Raw genomic sequence first — 19,033 nt, forward strand, 5'->3', positions numbered from 1 at the left:
AAGGTCTGGAGAGGTTTTAAGAGCTGGGATGGAGGGATCACAGGCCATGTGTGTTTGCTCCTTGACTTCACCTAAGGGAAAAGTAAACTTTCTCGTATCTTCATGAGAGGAGGTAGTTTTGCAACTTGGAGTGAAGTGCCTGCCAAAGTTAGGCTCCTACCCTCCCCCAGAAACAGAGATAGGGGTAATATCCTTCCTCCATGATGACTTTTCCAATGGAGAGTCCTTGAGAAAGACACTCTTGGGCTGTAAAACTGGCAAGAAGCTTTTAAAAAGATTTGCATCTCAAAGACGCAGAGAAAGAATTTACAATCACAAGTTTTCTAAAGTAAATTCTTTAAGAAAAAGGGAGGTCAGGGCCTAGAGTCAGGAGGAAATCTGTCTAAAGTTTAGCCAGGTGAAGGGAACCTTAGGCTATCTTGGTCAATTGTGAAGACTAAATAGATAATGTGTGCTGTGTGTCTTACAATCTAAAAAGTAATGTTCAAGTGTCACTTCCTCCAGGAGGCTCTCCTTGACCCTTTAAATCTAGATTCTGAGCTCTTCCTCTGTGGTCACAGAGCTCCTGATCCTTCCTGCATTGTATGTAATATTATGTAAAGCTACCAATAACCTCAATGCTCATCAGTAACACTATAAGCAGATATATAAATAAATAGCATATGCATATACTGTAAACAGCAGTGTAAACAGATTCTGGTACTTCTGTGTGCATGAATACTATAGTTATTAAAGATTATGTTGAAGAAATTTAAAAACTTGGAAAAACGTTCATAGTAGATTGTTACATTAAATAAAGGCAAATTATAAAGCACTATGAAAACTATGATCCCAATTAAGTAACACAACAAACAGACAAAACTCTCTGAAAGGATATACACCAAAATGACAGTATTTATGTGTGGGTGGTAGGGTTATGGATGATTTTTATTTTCTTCTTTATACTTTACCATGTTTTTGGATTTTCTACAATGAAAATATATTACTTCTGTCACCAGGATAAAAACACAATTTTACACAAAGAACTATGGACAAAAAAAAGCCACCAAGGCACTTTTTATGGTTCCTCAGCTATAATCTAGTGGAGGCAGACACAGTGCTTTCTAATGTTTTCTGAGTAATTTCTCATCTTTCTTTTGATGCTATCCTTCTCACGGTCCAAATCTGGACAGAGATCAAACTGACAAAGAGGGCTTCACCCTTCCTGATCTATTGGTGTGTGCACTGGCTGCCAGGCCTGTAGGAAAGAGGGTTTGGGGAAGGATGTATAAGAGGATGTGATTATCCTTTCTTGCTTTGGCTACATTTACATCCTCAGCCTTGATTTAATATTGTTAATTTATTGACCGATGGAAACATTAATTTCCCCCATTGCCCCTATGTCCCTGGCTGGGAAGAGTTGTTCAGAAATGGCATGAGCTACATTGAGAGATAATGAGTTTGTTGTCACAAGATGTATTCAAGCAAAGACTGAATGGCCATTTATCAGGAATGTGATGGAGAGACTTTCAGCCTCATATAAACCAACTGGTTACCTTTGTGAGATCTGAGAACCTTCCTTAAACTAGTTCGAGGAGATGGGGGTCTTCTGTCAGGATCCTTCTCCTGTAATCCTTGGACCAGACACGAAGCACAACTAGCCTTCTGGGAACTGGGATAGGGGAACCGAGAGAAAGCCATTGAGAGCCACTGCAGTCATGTTCTCTCTCAGGGGTTGCGAGATGTCTCTGTTCTTTGCTTTCCTCTGCAGCTGCATCTTGCATCATCTTTGCTATACCCATGTCTAAGCCACAAAGTCTGTCTTCCAGCGAACTGCTAGAGACAGTGTCCCTAGGCAAAAAGACAAAAGACATAGAGAGACAGAGAGACAGAGAGATTCCGAGAGATGGATTCAATCGTGCATCTGTGGTCAGGGGAGAAAGGATTGACAGCTCTATCACAACAATTTAAATAATGAAAACTATATCAACTGGTAAACATGCTCAAACCTTCCAAAAGGTGCAAATTTTCACACTAATTTCTGTTTACCAGAATCCGCGTCGCCTCTCCTTTCTTGATCAGACTGTTCCACACTGCAGTGATAATTCGAGAATTCTATCCAGAACCCTGCATAGCTGATTAGAAAAGCATTCTGAAGTTGGCTGTCTGAATTATTCTTTGAAATGTACTGTGTAGAATCCAAATGGCTTATCTGAATATTTTAGCTCAATTATTCAATTATAGGCGTAAACTTGTGTTTTTATGTTAATCTGAAGTCATTTCTTATGTTTATTCAGTGGGTAGAGCCAGCTAAATAGAGAATTGAAGACATCTTTGAAAATATAGAAACCATTAACAAATACAGAAAACATTGGGAATAAAATTCCTCTCTTTGTGTCATAGTGAGGCCTCAGGTTAGGGCTGCCGGTTCATTCTACAACCTTTAACAATATCCTGCCTCCTTCATCCATTGCCTTTGCCTGGAGCAGCGAGTGTTTCCTTAATAATTTATGCCAAGTTTTTCATTTCCATTCACTTCATCACTTAACCAGCAGAGCTGTAATCCTTCTTCCTCTAATATATCTTCATGTTTGACCCCATTACCTGTATAGGCTTTGAAGGCTTGCCCGTTCCCAGCGTGGTGTTTTTGCTCTCTGGCGGTTCTCCTGGGTCTCTGGCAGTCTGCTCCCTGCTAATTGGTGCAGATGGGAGTAGGAGGATGAGCAGAGCACACGCGGGAGGAAGCAGATTCTCCTGGCAAGTAAGGGGCCCTCGGGGACCAAGATGCTTTGGGGAAGCTGCTTTAACACTGCCAGGCATGGTGAAAGAGTGATATTGGAGTCCTGTTCCACGACACTTTTCTTATCCTTCAAAGGGGTATTTCCAAAGCTACAGTATTGGCTCACCCTCTTAAGGTCTCTATACCTAAGCAAGCTCCGAATAATAATAATAGATATCATTATTGACCCTGACATGATGCTAAACACCTTGCATATATTAATTCATTTATTTATCACAAGAAATCTGTCAAGTGTGTATTATTATTCCTGCTTCACAGATGAGGCAACTGAGCCTCAGGGATATGAAGCAATTAGGCAAGTGTCTTAGTTCATTTGGGCTGCTGTAGCAGAATATCATAGACTGGGTGGATCAGAAACAACAGAAGTTTATTTCTCACACTTCTGGAGGTTGGGAAGTCTGAGATCAAGGTGCTGGCAGATTCATTATCTGTGAAGGCCCTCTTCCTAGTTCACAGATGGCTGTCTTCTTGCTGTGTCCTCACATGATAGAAGAGGCAAGGGAGTTTTCTAGAGTCTCTTTTATAAGGGCACTAATCCCATTCATGAAGGCTCCACCCTCATGATCTAATCATCTCTCAAAGGCCCCACCTCATCTACGTCTAGGCTTGATTCAGCCCATAAATTCATAAACTTCTACCAGGATGTCATGATTAGGTGAGACTCTGAGCATATTTACAAAGGGAAAGAACAGAGAGTAGACTATTGCAGGTTGTTAAATGAATTGCCCCTGATAATTCACACTTCACAGTATCCACACTTTGTTGAATCTCTTCCTGAATTCGCTCCGAGCTTGGCTACATGAATTCTTTGGCTAATAAAACATCTGCAAATGTGAGACAAATGGAGATTTGAAAACATCTTATACATTTGCGGCTTATCCTCTTGTAATGCTGCCCCTACAATGGCTTAGTCACTTCCTTGAGAATGAAGACCATATAGAGAAAGAAGCACAACCCTCTCAGCTGTCCCAGCTGAGCCCGACCTCTGGCCAATCCTCCAGGTCAATGTGCACAGTCAAAACCAACAGCAAGACCATCCGGCCACCCCACAGAATACTTACTCAGCAATAATAACTGACATAAGAATTTAGTAGAAGCATGGTCCCAGGAGCTACTGAGAGCACATGAAGATAAGTTCCAATTTAATTTCCCTTTTCTAGTACCTAGAGCTAGCCTACCTCCTCATCTAGTCTACAAACCAATCTACCATTGGTACCACTCCCTTCATTGGTAATGGATTATCACTCATAACTTCTGCCTTCACTTGCCTCCACCCCAAGACTCCAAGAATCATACTTTGTGGATTTTGTATAATATTTTTCAATCGCTTAATGAGTTTTCCAAATAACATCGGTGCTTATAAGATGTCATAAATGCATCCTTGGTCCATCTGTATTCTAATAGTCCAGATTATGCAGTTATAAGTGTGTCATGGGAATAAACTTTCTTCATCAAGAGGAACCAGTACAGTAGCTTGTTTTAAGAGAAACTTCTTTTCCTCAAAATATTTTGTCATTTTTGCAAAAATATCTGGTGTTATTTTAAGTACTTTTCTTTCATCCTCCAGGTTCTCCCTGAGCCTGGGCTGCCAAGCAAAGTTAGGAAAATTAGAAACTACTCTAACAGCTAGATTGGTTAAGCAGATCCAAGCCCTTCAGTGCCCAAGTCCCTCCTGGGGAGTAACTCCCATGCCTAAGAAAGGACAGTAACTCTCCAGGTTGAGCTCGCTGTATCGTCTCTCGGAAAATGAAAAAGGGAAATGATCCGAACAGGCTCCTTTATTCACTGCCAAGGACACTTGAAAGAAACAAGCTTTCACCTATTATGTTATTTCACTGGCTGCTATCCTCAAACCCTTGACATGGGCAGAGACCTATCATCATCTCCACTTTACAGATAAGGAAACTGAGGCCCCAGAAGGATAGGTAACTAACATGAGGTCACAGAGCTTGTATGAGGCATAAACACAGCTTAAATTCAGGTTCCTCTTTGAAACAGTATTCTGACAATTACTACCTTTTGGAGAAACCTAGACCCAAGCCCTGAATCTTCTCCTTATAAGTGGATGAATTTGAGCTCATGTTGTAACTTCACATGTGAACTGTGGATAATAGTGGCTGCATTGCAGAATTGTTATGAGGATTAGAAGAGATAGAAGTAGAGGGGAAACAGAGGCAGCATTTAAATATGCAGATCCTGAGCCAGATTGCCTAGGTTCAAATCCCAGATTGGCTACTTTCAAGCTGGGTGGCCTGGGGCAAGTTATTTAACTTCTCTGTGCCTCAGTTTCTACTACTTTAAAATGGACATAAAGATAATAGCCTTACCTCATAGGATTTGGAGGAAGATTAAAGATGAGCTAATACATGGAAAGCTCTTCTAACAGGATCTGGCTTATAGTAAGTATCAACTCTCATTACCTAAAGTCTGGCATACAAGTCACACTCAATTGACTCTAAGTTCCGTGCTCTTTTCACTGCTCCATGCTATTTCAAAACTTCAGAGTTCACAGAGTTCACAGCATCGGTGTGTCAAATATCTGGTTTCTGAACCTAAAGACACAATTCTTCTTGATGGGCAATCTTCAAAAAAATCTTTACCAGAATAGAGTTTTTCCCTGCTTTGATGAAACACAAATGATTTTTTTTTTGCTTGACTGTAGTTGACTGTATTAAATAAATTATTCCCGTGACAGAGGAAAAGGCTGAACATTTTTGAACAAAAGAAACAGCCCCAACCACCCAAGAAAGCTCCATGGTCCGCTGTGGAGTTGAGTAGACACCAGTAAGGATGAATGTCTTTGAGAACAGAGACTGTACGTCAGCCATTCAGCAAACTTGTAGCATCCTCAATCAGACTCTGTGACCCTGGGCTCTAGGGATAAAAGGAGAAGGCAATCAGAAACATTAATAAATCCTGAGTCTGCAAACAGAGGAATTTAAAAATAATGACAGAAGTTCAACACATATTCAGAGGAGTTCCATTATATGCACATTTAACTTATTAAACTTTAAATATATGCTCTCAGGTAAAAAGAGAGAAAGAAAGTCAGAGAGACATGGAGATAGAGAAATAACCACACAAGGAATGTCATTAATTTCAGCAAAATTCCACTCCCTGCTCCTACGCCTGGGTGTGAGAGTGACACAGGGCTGTGACTGTTATCCCTCAGTAGATTCTCAGGTGTCTCCCAGTGTGGGCTCTGACCTCACTACAGTAAGTGTGAAAATAGGGCTACAGAGGAGCTGCTTTTCACACAATCCCAAACGCAACCCAACGCCTGCCCGGTGCTCAACCAAAGCAAGAGCCACCTGCTCCAACATTGGAGGAAAAACTGGCTGCACTGCATTTCCTGACACCAACGTCAGCCTCCAATGAATTGCCTTCCTAAGGATTTTCAAGTGTAATCTTAACAACAGGAGATTTTCACCTTATGTGCAACTCTATCATCCTATGATTCTTAGAATTTATATAACCGTGCTTCCTTCCTGGATCTTGAGTGTAACCCAGAAAAAGAAACTTCAGTCCTCCTCTTACAATTCAAGAGTCCGGACCTTCTAACTTTCCACCCATACATTTAATTGGATTGCATTTTGATGATTTATAGAATTGCAATCTTGTGCAAGAAAAAGGAAAACAGGGATATTTACCACTGCTTCACCAATCCTAACAACTATCATGTCTTCATCCCATACAAGTAACTTAGGGCACTAACCTCCTACACTGGACTTCAGCTGCATTCCTGAGATCGAATGGAGTGTTGGCAATAATAAAACTCAGCAGGAGTAATTTCTTTGAAAAAAATTTAGCGTAATTATAGTAATATGATTTCTTCTGCTGCTATGAAAGTGATACCACTGTCAGGAAGACTTGTTTCAAGTTTATCTGAAACTAATTTATACTGAATGAGTCAAAGTATTGCTTCTTCCTGAAAATTGTACGTGGGTGGGGGGAAGGAAGGAGACACGCTTAGACTTTTGAAACAGAAATTTTAACACAGAAGAGAATCAGACCCATGAAATTGCTGTTTTCACTGGAATTAAAATTTCTTAAACTTAAAGTCTTATTTTATATATAAAATAAAAATGGAATTATTCTATTTTCTCTTTCTCAACTTGATTATCAGTATACTAAATTCAAATTTTGGCCTAGATTATGTTATCAAGAAACAAAGAAAACCAAAAACCAAAAACCAAAAAAAAAATCCCAAATGTTGGACTGATAGCTGCTGAATTGTATCTCATTTAATTGAGGAAGTAATTTATTATTATCCCCATTTTACAGATGAGGAACCTGAGGTTCTAGGAAGTTAAATAACATACTATGGTCTCATAAATGAGGTAGCTAAGGTTGAACCTAGGTCTCCTAACACCAAAGTGGCTTTTTCTCATATGACTCAACTCTCTGAACCATAGGACCAGAACAAAGGTAGCTAATTTCACTCTCTCCTCATAATCAGAGATACTCCTACTATGTTCTGGTCCAATGACCAAGAAAATAAAGAAGAAAATCACCCCAAGTCCTCCTCTCCTTGGCCATGCCTATCTATGCTAAGGCCTCAGACACATCCAAAGTTACAGTGTCCTCTCTCTCAGAGGCATCCCCCCCACCCCCATCCCCAACAGCTGGTGGAAAAGTGCATACAGTCTCTGGAAATCACAAGTCAATCCATCAACATCCCAACCAAAGTCAGAAGCAAAGATATTTAAAAATCCACAATAATTCAACTAAAATTAAACTTAAAAGCATAAAAGATTTAGAATGTCTCATTAATCAAGGGGTATTTGGGCACCAATAAAACTGCACCCAGACTGCTGAGCGCTCGGCAGAAGAGAAAGGCTGGTTTTATGTTTAAAGTGTCAAATGTGCTGTGGTGGCGGCGCCCGGGCCTCCCAAGGCCTCCTTCGCTCAGCCTCAGGGAACCAGAAGAGCTGCACCCGTTAAAAAGCACTGGCAGCAGCAGAAAAAAAAAAAAAAAAAGCCTAGGTAACTTGAGATTAACTTTCTATCCCTCAGGCGGATATATGCAGAGTGGGCAAAAGCAAAAAATAGAAAATCCCCATCAACTTCTTGCAATCTTCCCCCAGGACTCTCTGAGACCACATGCTGTCGAAGGCAGCAATATGTGTTCCCCCAGCCAACCACAGAAGACTGGCTTCTTCAGCAAACACCCTGTTTCTCACACACCTTGATTCTGTCTTTTATAGTTTTCAATTTTCTAATCCATTTCTTCCAATAGCTTTCAAGGAAAAGAACACAAAAATCTTTCAAACTGTAATGTAAAAATATACAAATGACTAACCATATGCATGCGCACTTCTGCATGCATTTGAGTATTTTGATTTTGTCGACAAAGCACAAAATGAAGTGAATACTAAAAAATAAATTCGTTTCTCAGGCATAATTCAGGCCTTCCAAATCAAGTGGAGGCCCAGATTTTTGGATCAAGTGAACCTGATAATATGTTATCAAGACAACTATGTCTTGTTGGTCAATGGTGTGTGGGAACAACTTGGTTGAGCGCCATTGCTTATGACTGTTATTGCCAACTACAATGCAGCATTTAGACACTTAAGTTTTAAATCAGCATAGCATCTCACCACTTACAACAGTCCTAAATAATGAACTCTCTGAGGCTTAATGTATTCATCTGTATAAGGAGGAGGTTCAAATAAAAAATCTGTGATAGCCTTCCCAGTTATCTCATTTGCTAAAAATAGTCTAAGACCCTCAGTATACCTTAAATAAAAGCATTTCCTAAATTCTAATTTAAACCAAAGGAAAACCAAGAAATTATTTTAATGAAGCAATCAAAGCAATAGACAAAGTCAAAGAAACTGAGTTCTAATTCTGGGGCTTCTATTTGCTGTTCTGGTTATCTATTTCTGTATAAAAACCCTACCAAACTTAATGGCATACACAATAGTTATCGGTCGTAATCAGTTACTAGTTTTCCCTCTCACAGTTCCGGAAGTTTCAGGGTTCAGTAAGCGTGTCCCTCTCAGAGTTTCCAATGAAGATATAGTCAGATGGTGTCTGGGGCTAGAGTCATCTCAAAGGCTTCCTGTGACAATAATGTCATTTTGGTTTAAGATATATTTTCAGAACACTGATCACTATTGGAAATGTTATCTATTCTTTATATGGAGAATGAGCACAACCACCTCAAGTCCCTTTCCCAAGTTCCTCCGGGCAAATTATTCTGTAGAATAAATCATCCCCATAGAAGTGTCCTTTAATCAGAGGACAATTGTATGTCACGATTCTGCCTGCAGACACTCCCGGAAGGACTCCTGAAACCGTATTTAAAGATACCTATCCAATAAAGAAAACTGTCTCCCATCAGAGGAGATACTCAGTACTTCTGGCAAGCCAGGGTGCAGTGAAATTCTGAAAGAACTTTATATAAGAATACCAGAGCCCAGGTCCAAGTATTATTGAGCACCAAAGAAGCCTGCTCCCTTGCCAGAGCACTCCATTCAGACTGGTCACATTTATCAAAAAGCTACAACTTTAACAAGAGGTACGTGTGAAAGCCAACCCCAGCATGATCAGGGACTCAGCTGAAGAGAGAGTGTGCAATGCCCAAGTGTTAAGTTGGACAGAACAGCCCCCTAACTGATTATTGACATATTGACCAAGACAGAACAGTCAGAAAGTCAAGCCAGCCCTGAGTCTTCCAAATCCACACCACTTTATCGCAGTGGAAAATATTCCTGCAAGGAAGCTGGAGAGCACGATGCTGGTGGAACTAAACAAGTGCAGGCCTGCATGCTGCCTGTCCTTCACCCTTGCCAAATGACCAGAATGACCACTTGGAAAGGTCAGATTTAATTTGGTACAATCGCCCACGGGGAGCCTGGAGTCCACTCTGTGATAGCCTTGGATTTAAAAAAAAGACAAAAGTGAAAGAAAGAAAGAAAGAAAAGAAGAGAAGAGAAAAAAGAAAGGAAAAGAAAAGAAATGTAGAAAACACCTAAAGAAGAAAAGGAAAAGACAAGACACTGCTTGACTTTCCCCTAGGAATTCATTCTATTAAAAAATGTTTCCAGGCGCAGTAAACACTCAAGGGCCTGGAGTTTTATTGTGTATCAGTAAAGCACCAAGTATATGCAATAAATAAATCTAAAACTGAGGTTATTTGAATGAAAATATGCCTGAAAAGAAAGCAAACTTGCCTCTTGAGAAATACAGAGAAAAGTCCAGATAAACTTAATAACAGGGGTTATGAAAATGGTTTTCATGCTGTTATATTATTACCAGTTTCAAACAACCGGTGAGTAGTCACTGCTATACTGTGCAATTTCTGTTAAATAATTAACTTGGACACATTCCCCAGACTGTTACTGGTACACACTCGTCAAGCAGTGATTGAGAGGGCTTAGCAAATGTTCCCACTAACTCCAGGAGAACAGAGGTGTCAGCAGGGTCTGGAAGCTGAGGCAGTGGCTATTGCAAAGTCTGGACCACACTAAGCCATAGGAAAACATCTTAGTCCAGGCCTTGTGAGTTGTTTCTAACAGACCTTGCTCAACACAGCCTGAGTACCCAAATTTCCTAATGTCCTCTGGAAATGCAGTGAGATTCCAGAGCAGAGAACTTGCCCTTAAAAAGTCCACATTTTGAGAAATGAACAAAGATGGTGAACAATATTCGTGTAAAATTATAAACCACTAAATGATGACTTTGTTTTACATTTTCTCACAGTGGGTATGTTACTTTTTTCCCCTCATAGTAGGTAGTCGTTTTTCACTGAACACAAAGACTCATAATGAATTTTAGAATTAATTAGTGTTAATAAGTGCTTATGATGTGCTAAGTTTTGTGCAAGGTGCCTTCAAGTGCTTATATCCTATTTAATCTTTCCCTCCTCACCTGGCTTCGAATTGCAGCCTCTCCTACTACACAGCTTATTTAAGTTACTTGACATTTCTGAGCCTCAGCCTCCTCATAAGAACAATGAGAGCAATTATTGTTCCTTCCTCTTAGGATTATTGTCAGAGTCAAATAAAATAATGCTTGTGTATATAAATAAGGATTTTTTTGGTTGCAAATAAATGAAAAAAGATTTGAAGAAATAAAAAGGGTTGGAGAAAATAGGAAGGAAGTAAAAAGATTAATGAGAAAGCTGAAGGACCGGGCTCTCAGCAGATAGGAGCCTGGAGACTCAGAAAGTGTTCATGGGAGGAAGCACTCTACAGTCCTACAGTGAAGCTGCTCCTGTAGTGAATGGATTTTAGCTATATCTTCCAGCTACTTTGATCAATATTTACGGTTCCCTAACTAGAAAGTCTGATTAGCTATATTTGGATTCTGAGACTTCCCTTTAGGCATATCGGGTGAAGCAAAGAAAGATCTGGCAAAGAGACTCCATCAACTCCAATGGTGAGAAAGGGGCTCCTGAATCTACATTCTCACCAAGAGTACGTAAACTTTGTGAGACATAAATCTCCCAAAGGAAATCAAATGCCATCAAGACAGGAGAATGGATGCCACACAGTCACCCAAGATGGAAATACACTAGACTAGAAAATGCACGATACTTGTCACAATCCCATGTTAGTAGTCTATAATTTCCTTATGATGTAGTTATTGGTATCCCCATGCTGCAAAAAGATAAACTGAAACTCAGAAAGGTTAAGTAATTTTCCCAAGTCCCGCACAAAATGAGTCAACCAAAACATCTGAACTCCAAGACCAAATGCTCTTCCAATGGGAAGAATTGGAGAGTGTGAAAAGTTGAGAAAACACGAAGAGCTATTTAGATGGATGAGTACTGAGCACAATCTGTTTAAGATTTTGGTCCTTAAACTTGCTTTCCCTTGGGCACAGCGTGAATTTTCAATGCATGCTCTTAAGTTGTACAGTCTGTTCTGTGATCTCTGGATGCGCATACCTGTGGGGTCAGGTATCACTACTCCCCCTTGGAGAAGTTTCCTGTTCAACAAAAGAAAAGCCAAACTTCTTCCCAGAGGTTAGACAGGTGTAAGTATGTGCAAGTTTTAACCTCCTGTTTTCTGATGAAATGCATAGGAGGTAGTAAATGTTTATGAAGCCAGACACACATGAATTTTGCAACTAATCTCACATGCAGGAAAGGCCACCCGAGGCAGGTGAGATAGCAAAAGGAATTGGTATCTTATGACTGTTATCTGGAGAAGTTTTCCTGAGCCTGAGACCCCAATCATTTCTAATTGATAGCAAACTGTTGCCACCAGCAAAAATGCTAACAATTGGGGGGGAAAAAAAAGAATACAGTTGTTTTCATGGGTTGCTTCCCCACCTCCACCCCACAATCACACTTCCAAGAAAATTGTATGTGCCGCAAGTTGCAAAGGTTTGTGTGCTCTGGAAGGGAGGCTGGGGTGGGGAGTGCTAAAGCTGTATATACTCCCCCCCAAATTCTAGCATTTTAAGACCGTTTACTAAGAGTTTCCTTAGCATAAAAACCAGATAGGACTTTGGGGAGAAATGGGAAGAGGATTTTAGGAAAGCTGGTTAGATCCTAGAACATCAGGATCAACATTTCTGAAAGACAAAAATGAAGCCAAGGGGAATATGAATGGATGTGGGGATTGGAGATGGCGTATGGCAGATGTTCACCCTAAGAGAGGAGCATCGAGGTACCCAGATTCTCCCTAGAGTTACGGGATTTTGGGGTCATCACTGAGGACCACTTTTTGAGGGTGGTGATGCTTGTCCCAAGTCCCTAGGCAGAAGGAAATACGCACGGAAGGTGTCAATCTCTGTAAGAGATGTAGGAACTAGAGAGACTCAGGTGGGCCAGGAGCTGCTTAGCAGAGTGCAGAGAAGCTGCTGAGGCGGGAAAAGAAGAGGGTGGCAGACAGCCCCAGGGGACAGAGAACCTGGACTGGAGGCAGAGTCTCCAAGGGAGGTCATAAACAGCAGAGTGAAGTTTTTTACAAGTTGAAGCAGAAGCAGGAGAAGCAGTTAGCCACAGAGAAGAAGACAAGAGTACCCAAGGAACCAACACACATGAGAGGACATGGCAGTCAACCACAGGACACCTGCTCTTTGTGGATGCCGACCCTGTGCACGTGGGGTGCTGCCCTGAGCAGGCACTCAGATTTTCAATGGAACCTCACAACAACAGGGGGAGGTATATTATTATCCCTGCTTTACAGATAAGGAGACTGTCTTAGCAAGGGTAAGTGACTTGCTCAAAGTCACACAGTAGAAGCAGGATCAAAACCCAAGTCTGTCTGCATAGCCCACAGGTTGTTCCAGTGCACTACGCCATATCCATGGCTGATTCTCACCCCAACCCCTCATGCCCACTACTCAAGACTGGCAAGACCTGTAAAGCAAAATCTAACTTTTATGGAATTTTGTTATATTCAATTGCCATTTTTATAGGATAAAGAGTCAAATATCAATTGCATTTGGTTCAACCTTTTCAGTATAAGCATTATTTGAAACACTTTGTATGTTATCTCATATTGTTTACACAATAGTTCTTATTTGGTAGATATGCCTATTATTATGGTCTCCACCAAATAGATTAGGAAACTGAGGCACAGAGAAGTTAGAAACTTCATGGTTACACAGCCAGTAAGGGGCATGGCAAGAACTCAAACACACGCTCTTATCCATGCTATTCTGCCTTCTTTTATATAAAAATTAGATAAAAGGAGTGCAAGAATATTCATAAATCATTGATCTTTTCTCTCTCCTTCAGAAAAATACCTTCATGAAGTTATTCATTAGTGAAGAATTTATTGAGGTCCTCTCCTCTGCCGGGCACATATCCTGACCTGCCTTCCACCTGTGAAAAACTTGCCTAGAGCACATCGTGGGCTCCTTCTTGCAGAGTGTTTCTCCAGTGGAAAGCTTAATAATCAACTAAGAGGGGCCAGCACAGTGGAGCAGTGGTTAAGTGTGCACATTCTGCTTCAGGGGCCCGGGGTTCGCGAGTTTGGATCCTGGGTACAGACATGGCACCACTTGGCACACCATGCTGTGGTAGGCGTCCCACGTATAAAAAAGTGGAGGAAGATGGGCATGGATGTTGGCTCAGGGCCAGTCTTCCTCAGCAAAAAGAGGAAGATTGGCAGCAGTTAGTTCAGGGCTAATCTTCCTGAAAAAAAAGGATCAACTAAGAAGAGTTCTTCCTTCCTTCCTCCCTTCCTCCCTCTTTCTCTCCTTTTTTCCCTTCTTTCTTTTTTTGCATCTTTCTGTGATATATTGTTTGTTTTTCCTTTCACTTCTAACAATAATATATTCTGGTCTACAGAGGCAAACAAGTCAGAGCATATATAGAGAATGTCAATAGTCTCTGCCTGCCTAGGTGAAGGAGCCGAGGGTAGTAGACTGGTATATAACACTCCACACTTTGCCTGAACCAACATGCATAAATTTGTGAACATATTTTTCAACATACTTGTTGAAACACACATTTCAACATACAACTGTCGTATGTTTTGATATACAATTCTTTACAACAATTGAGTTCTGCCGTATACATAACCCTGAAACTTCCCATTTTTTCCCTTAATATTATATCTGAGCTATTCCTTCAAGTCCTTTGTCTGTTCCTTCTTATATTTATGTCATAGTCCATAGACTATCATAATGCAGACGTCAGCAGACTGTAGCTCACTGGCTAAATCTGGCCTGCCACCTGGTTTCACAAATAAACTTTTATTGGCACTCAGCCATGTCCATTTTTTATATATTTTCTATGGTTACTGTCTTCTTTCTTTTTTTCTTTTTTGAGGGAGATTAGCCCTGAGATAGCATCTGTCGCCAATCCTCCTCTTTTTGCTGAGGAAGATTGGCCCTGAGCTAACATCTGTGCCCATCTTCCCCTATTTTATATGTGGGATGCCTACCACAGCATGGCTTGATAAGCAGTGCGTAGGTCCACACCCAGAATCTGAACTGGCGAACCCTGGGCCCCCAAAGCAGAACGTGTGAACTTAACCACTGCACACTGGGCTGGCCACCTCTTTGGTCACTTTCTTTCTTCAACAACAGAGTTAAGCAATTACTACAAATACTGTATGACTCTCAAGACTAAAACTGGTATCTTGTTCTTTTGGATTTCTCTGATTACTACAAAGGCTGAATATCCTTTCATGCATTCATTGTCTGTTACGTTTTCTCACCTGTGATTTGCCTCTCCATTTTTTTTGCTCATTTTTGTACTGTGTTGTTTGGAGTATCATGTAGAGTTAACATGCTTTCTCTGCATACTGCTGGAATTAGCTAGAATCCTGGACCCAATACTTATTAGCTGTGCGATATAGAGCATGTTACTTGATTTTTCTGTGCCTCAGTTTCTTAATCGATAAAATGGGGTAACAATATTGCTCCCACTTATTAAAATTATTGTAAGAATTAAGAAATAGCTATCTTTGTTATTTATCACTTCTCTTTTTTTGCCAGTCTGTCTCGTCAAACAGTAAGAGCATTTTACAACTTTGCCCTCAAAAATCCTCAAAACACTGAGAACTTCTGAAGTCGCTAAAAAGTGTGATGTTGGCCTCCAGCTGAGGTCAGGCAGGCTCAGAGTTAATGGGACAGAATATTCTGGTGATGTGATTCTGTCTGGTGCAGGAATAAAGGTCGTATTTTATTTCTTTGCTCAAAAATCTTTTCTAGGGGCCAGCCCTGTGGCGCAGCGGCTAAGTGCACACTTTCCCCTTCGGCGGCCCGGGGTTCGCCAGTTCAGATCCCAGGTGCAGACATGGCACCGCTTGGCAAGCCATGCTGTGGCAGGCCTCCCACATATAAAGTGGAGGAAGATGGGCGCAGATGTTAGCTCAGGGCCGGTCTGCCTCAGAAAAAAGAGGAGGATTGGCAGATGTTAGCTCAGGGCTAATCTTCCTCAAACAAATAAGCAAACAAACAAATAAAAAAACCTTTTCTACATCAGTCCAATAAACCATAAGTGAACCTTGCTGTAATAAGGGGGTTCCTGCAGGCTCTCAGGAATCATTTTCCTATCATTAGTTTTGTTGTAAAGACAGTAGGAGACAGAACTCAAAATTCATTGAGTCTATGATGTGCCTTAATTGAAAAAAAATTTACTCCCAAGTTCCAGATTTCCAGCAATTCGGAATAATACTCATATTCCTCTCGTTGCCCTTATTATCTATGCCTTATATTAAACTTATATGTACATGTCCTATCTTAGCTACTAAACTGTAAACAACTTGGGGACAGACTAAGCATTAGGTTCATCCTTGTGTCCCTCACAGTACACAGGAAAATACGTTACACAACGTAGGTGCTCGTTAAATATTAACCGTTTAAGCAAATAGCTGCCTTTCCTGATTTGTTTCTTTCTCCTTAAAAACAAAATAGAAGAAAGAAATTTTAGTTAATTTGGGCTTTGAGTCATTAAGTTGCAATTAATTAAAATTTTATAGCTATCAATGTCTCTATATTAAAAATTCCCCTTTCGTGAAGAAGCATTGGAACTTAGAGAATCTGGAATTCCCTAGTGAGTCCTGATTTGGAATTTAAGTCACTCAACTTAAAAGTTGAGTGTATTTAGCCTGAATTTTCAGGACTTAGATTATCAGAATAGAACAGAAAAGAATAATAATTGGAACCCACATCTAGTAAGCATGCCACATATATCAGTTAATCTCCTCAAAATATTATGAGGTTGACATTATTCTTATCTCCATTTGATAAATAAGGACACTAAGACACAAAGTGAGTAACTAATTTCCGAGGGCCACTCAGATGAGGTATGGCACAGCAGGATTTAGCCCCATGAAGTATGGCTCCAGAACCAACATACATCTTTCTAAAGTGCCCCGGAGACATTACCAGCAAAGTCTTGTAGGAACAAATCACTATAAGGAGAGGAGGCCTAATCTCTAAAGCATCAGAGTTAGAATGAGGAGACCCGGGCTTGATTCTTGGATCCATAATGACCTATTGGCAAAACTTCAAGCAAACAAGCTAATCGCCTTTCTTGGGCCTCAGCTTTCCTCATCCGTAAAGTGGGGATAAGGACACCAGCCTGAAGTCTAGCTCAGAGTTATCTAAATTAGAATGAGATCCTGTATATAACAAACGCCTTCTAAACTATAGAGCAAGCTGCCATGATCATGAATTCAAAGGTAACAGAATCCCAAGGTTTATGTTGCGAGAAGACCGTAAGAAGAAGGATACATTAGTTTGCTGGGGCTGCCATAATAAAATACCACAGACTGGCTAGCTGGAACAACAGAAATTTCTTTTCTCACAGTTCTGGAGGCTGGGAGGTCCACGATCAAGGCATCAGAAAGTTCAGTTTCTTCTGATGCCTCTCTTCTTGGCTTGCAGATGGCTTCCTTCTACCTGTGTCCTCACATGGTCTGTGTGTGGGCATCCCTGGTGTCTCTTTTTGCATCCAAATTTCCTCTTCTTTTAAGGATACCAGTCAAACTGGATTAGGGACCACCCTAATGGCCTCGTTTTAACTGAATCACCTCTTTAAAGATCCTATCTCCAAGTATAGTCACATTCTTGAGGGACTGGTGCTTAGGGCTTTACCATATGAATTTTGAGTGGGCGCAATTCAGCCTATAATAAAGGAAATCTCTTTAGAGGGAAGTGTCAGTTATACCTACTGACCCATAAAAAGTGGGTACAAGTAGGTGACAGAGAGATGTTCAGAGGATTTATGCCCCAAATTCTAAACAACCCAGATTGTCTAGGCCATCACGAGACTTGAAGCTGAGTCATATAGCCAATTATCCCAATTATCCTCATTTCTCTGCAGTGATAGTTCAAGGATTATGAGTAGTATTATAAAGGAAGATTAATTATAATGGCAAATTTCACCAAAAAGGTCTAAAAATAATTTTAAGTATGTTGCCAACCCTACAGGTTATTAAACATCTTTAGACTAGAACTAACAAAAAAAGGAACTTCTAAAATTAAAGAACTCTGCATCCTATATGGTGGGAGGGAGAAGAGGACAAATGTTTCTCTAGCTGTGTGTGATGATGTGTCTCTCTGGCTAACTGATGCTTTCCTAGTCCCCTACCTTTGCTTAGGCTCATCCCTCTATTGAAGTCCCCTTTCCCTGACCAATTAAAATAATATTGAATCTAGAGCCTGATTGCCTAGTGGTTAAAGTTTGGTGCTCTCACCGTTTCGGTGGCCCGGGTTCAGTTCCTGGTCGTAGAACCAGACCGCTCATCTGTCAGTTGCCATGCTGTGGCGACAGCTCACACAGAAGTACTAGAAGGACTTACAACTAGAATATACAACTATATACTGGAGCTTTGGGGAGGGGAAAAAGAAAAAGAGGGAGATTGACAACAGATGTTAGCTCAGGGAGAATCTTTCCCAGAAAAAAAACAAAACTGTTGAACCTAAATGCCACCTTCTCCATAAGCATCCTCTGATCACTGCAGCAGGAAGGGATCTCTTTCCTGTGAAAGTCAGTCTATTTCTTGTATTTTTTAGAATGACTTATGAGTAAAGAGTAAGTTCTGGTAACAAAAAGATCCAGAAATATTGTGACTTGAATAAGATGAAATTTTATGACTTTGTATCATAAGATTCCTGAAATGGGCAGTCCAGGTTGGTCCTCATCATTTGGAGACCCAGACTCTTTCTGTATTTTGGCCCTGTCATCCTTTTTGTCATTGTCCTTATCCTCATGGTTGAGGCTAGGTCACAGGTACATCCATAAAAGAGCTCAGGGGAAGGGTAAATAGCAGAATCCAAGGCCCATGATCTTCTTTTAAGCAAGAGAGGTAAAATTTGAATTCTTAGCTTCTGCTCACATTCCACTCATAAAAACTGTTTCATGGCCACACCCAACTGCATGGGAGAATGGTGTATTAATCAGGGATCTCTAGAGAAAGAGAACCAATAGGATAGATGATGATAATGATTAGATAGATAGATAGATAGATAGACAGACAGACAGACAGAAGAGGAGATTCATTATAGGAATTGGCTCATGCTATCATGGAGGCTGAGAAGTCCCACAATCTGCCAAGTAAGAGAACCAGGAAAGCTCTGGTGTGATTCAATTTAGGTTCAAAGGCCTGAGAACCAGGGGAGCAGATGCTCGAGGGCAGGAGAAGATGAATGTCTCAGCTCAAGCAAAAAGAGCAAATTTACCTTTCCTCCACCTTTTTCTTCTATTCAAGGCCTCAGTGGATTTGATGATGCCCAGCTGCATTGGGGAGAGCAATCTTCTTTCCTCAGTCTACCTATTCAAATGTTAATCTCTTCGGGAAACACCCTCACAGACACACTCAGAAATACTTTATC

This window comes from Equus przewalskii, chromosome 3 (assembly GCF_037783145.1).
Source record: "Equus przewalskii isolate Varuska chromosome 3, EquPr2, whole genome shotgun sequence".
NCBI classification, from domain to species: Eukaryota; Metazoa; Chordata; class Mammalia; order Perissodactyla; family Equidae; genus Equus; species Equus przewalskii.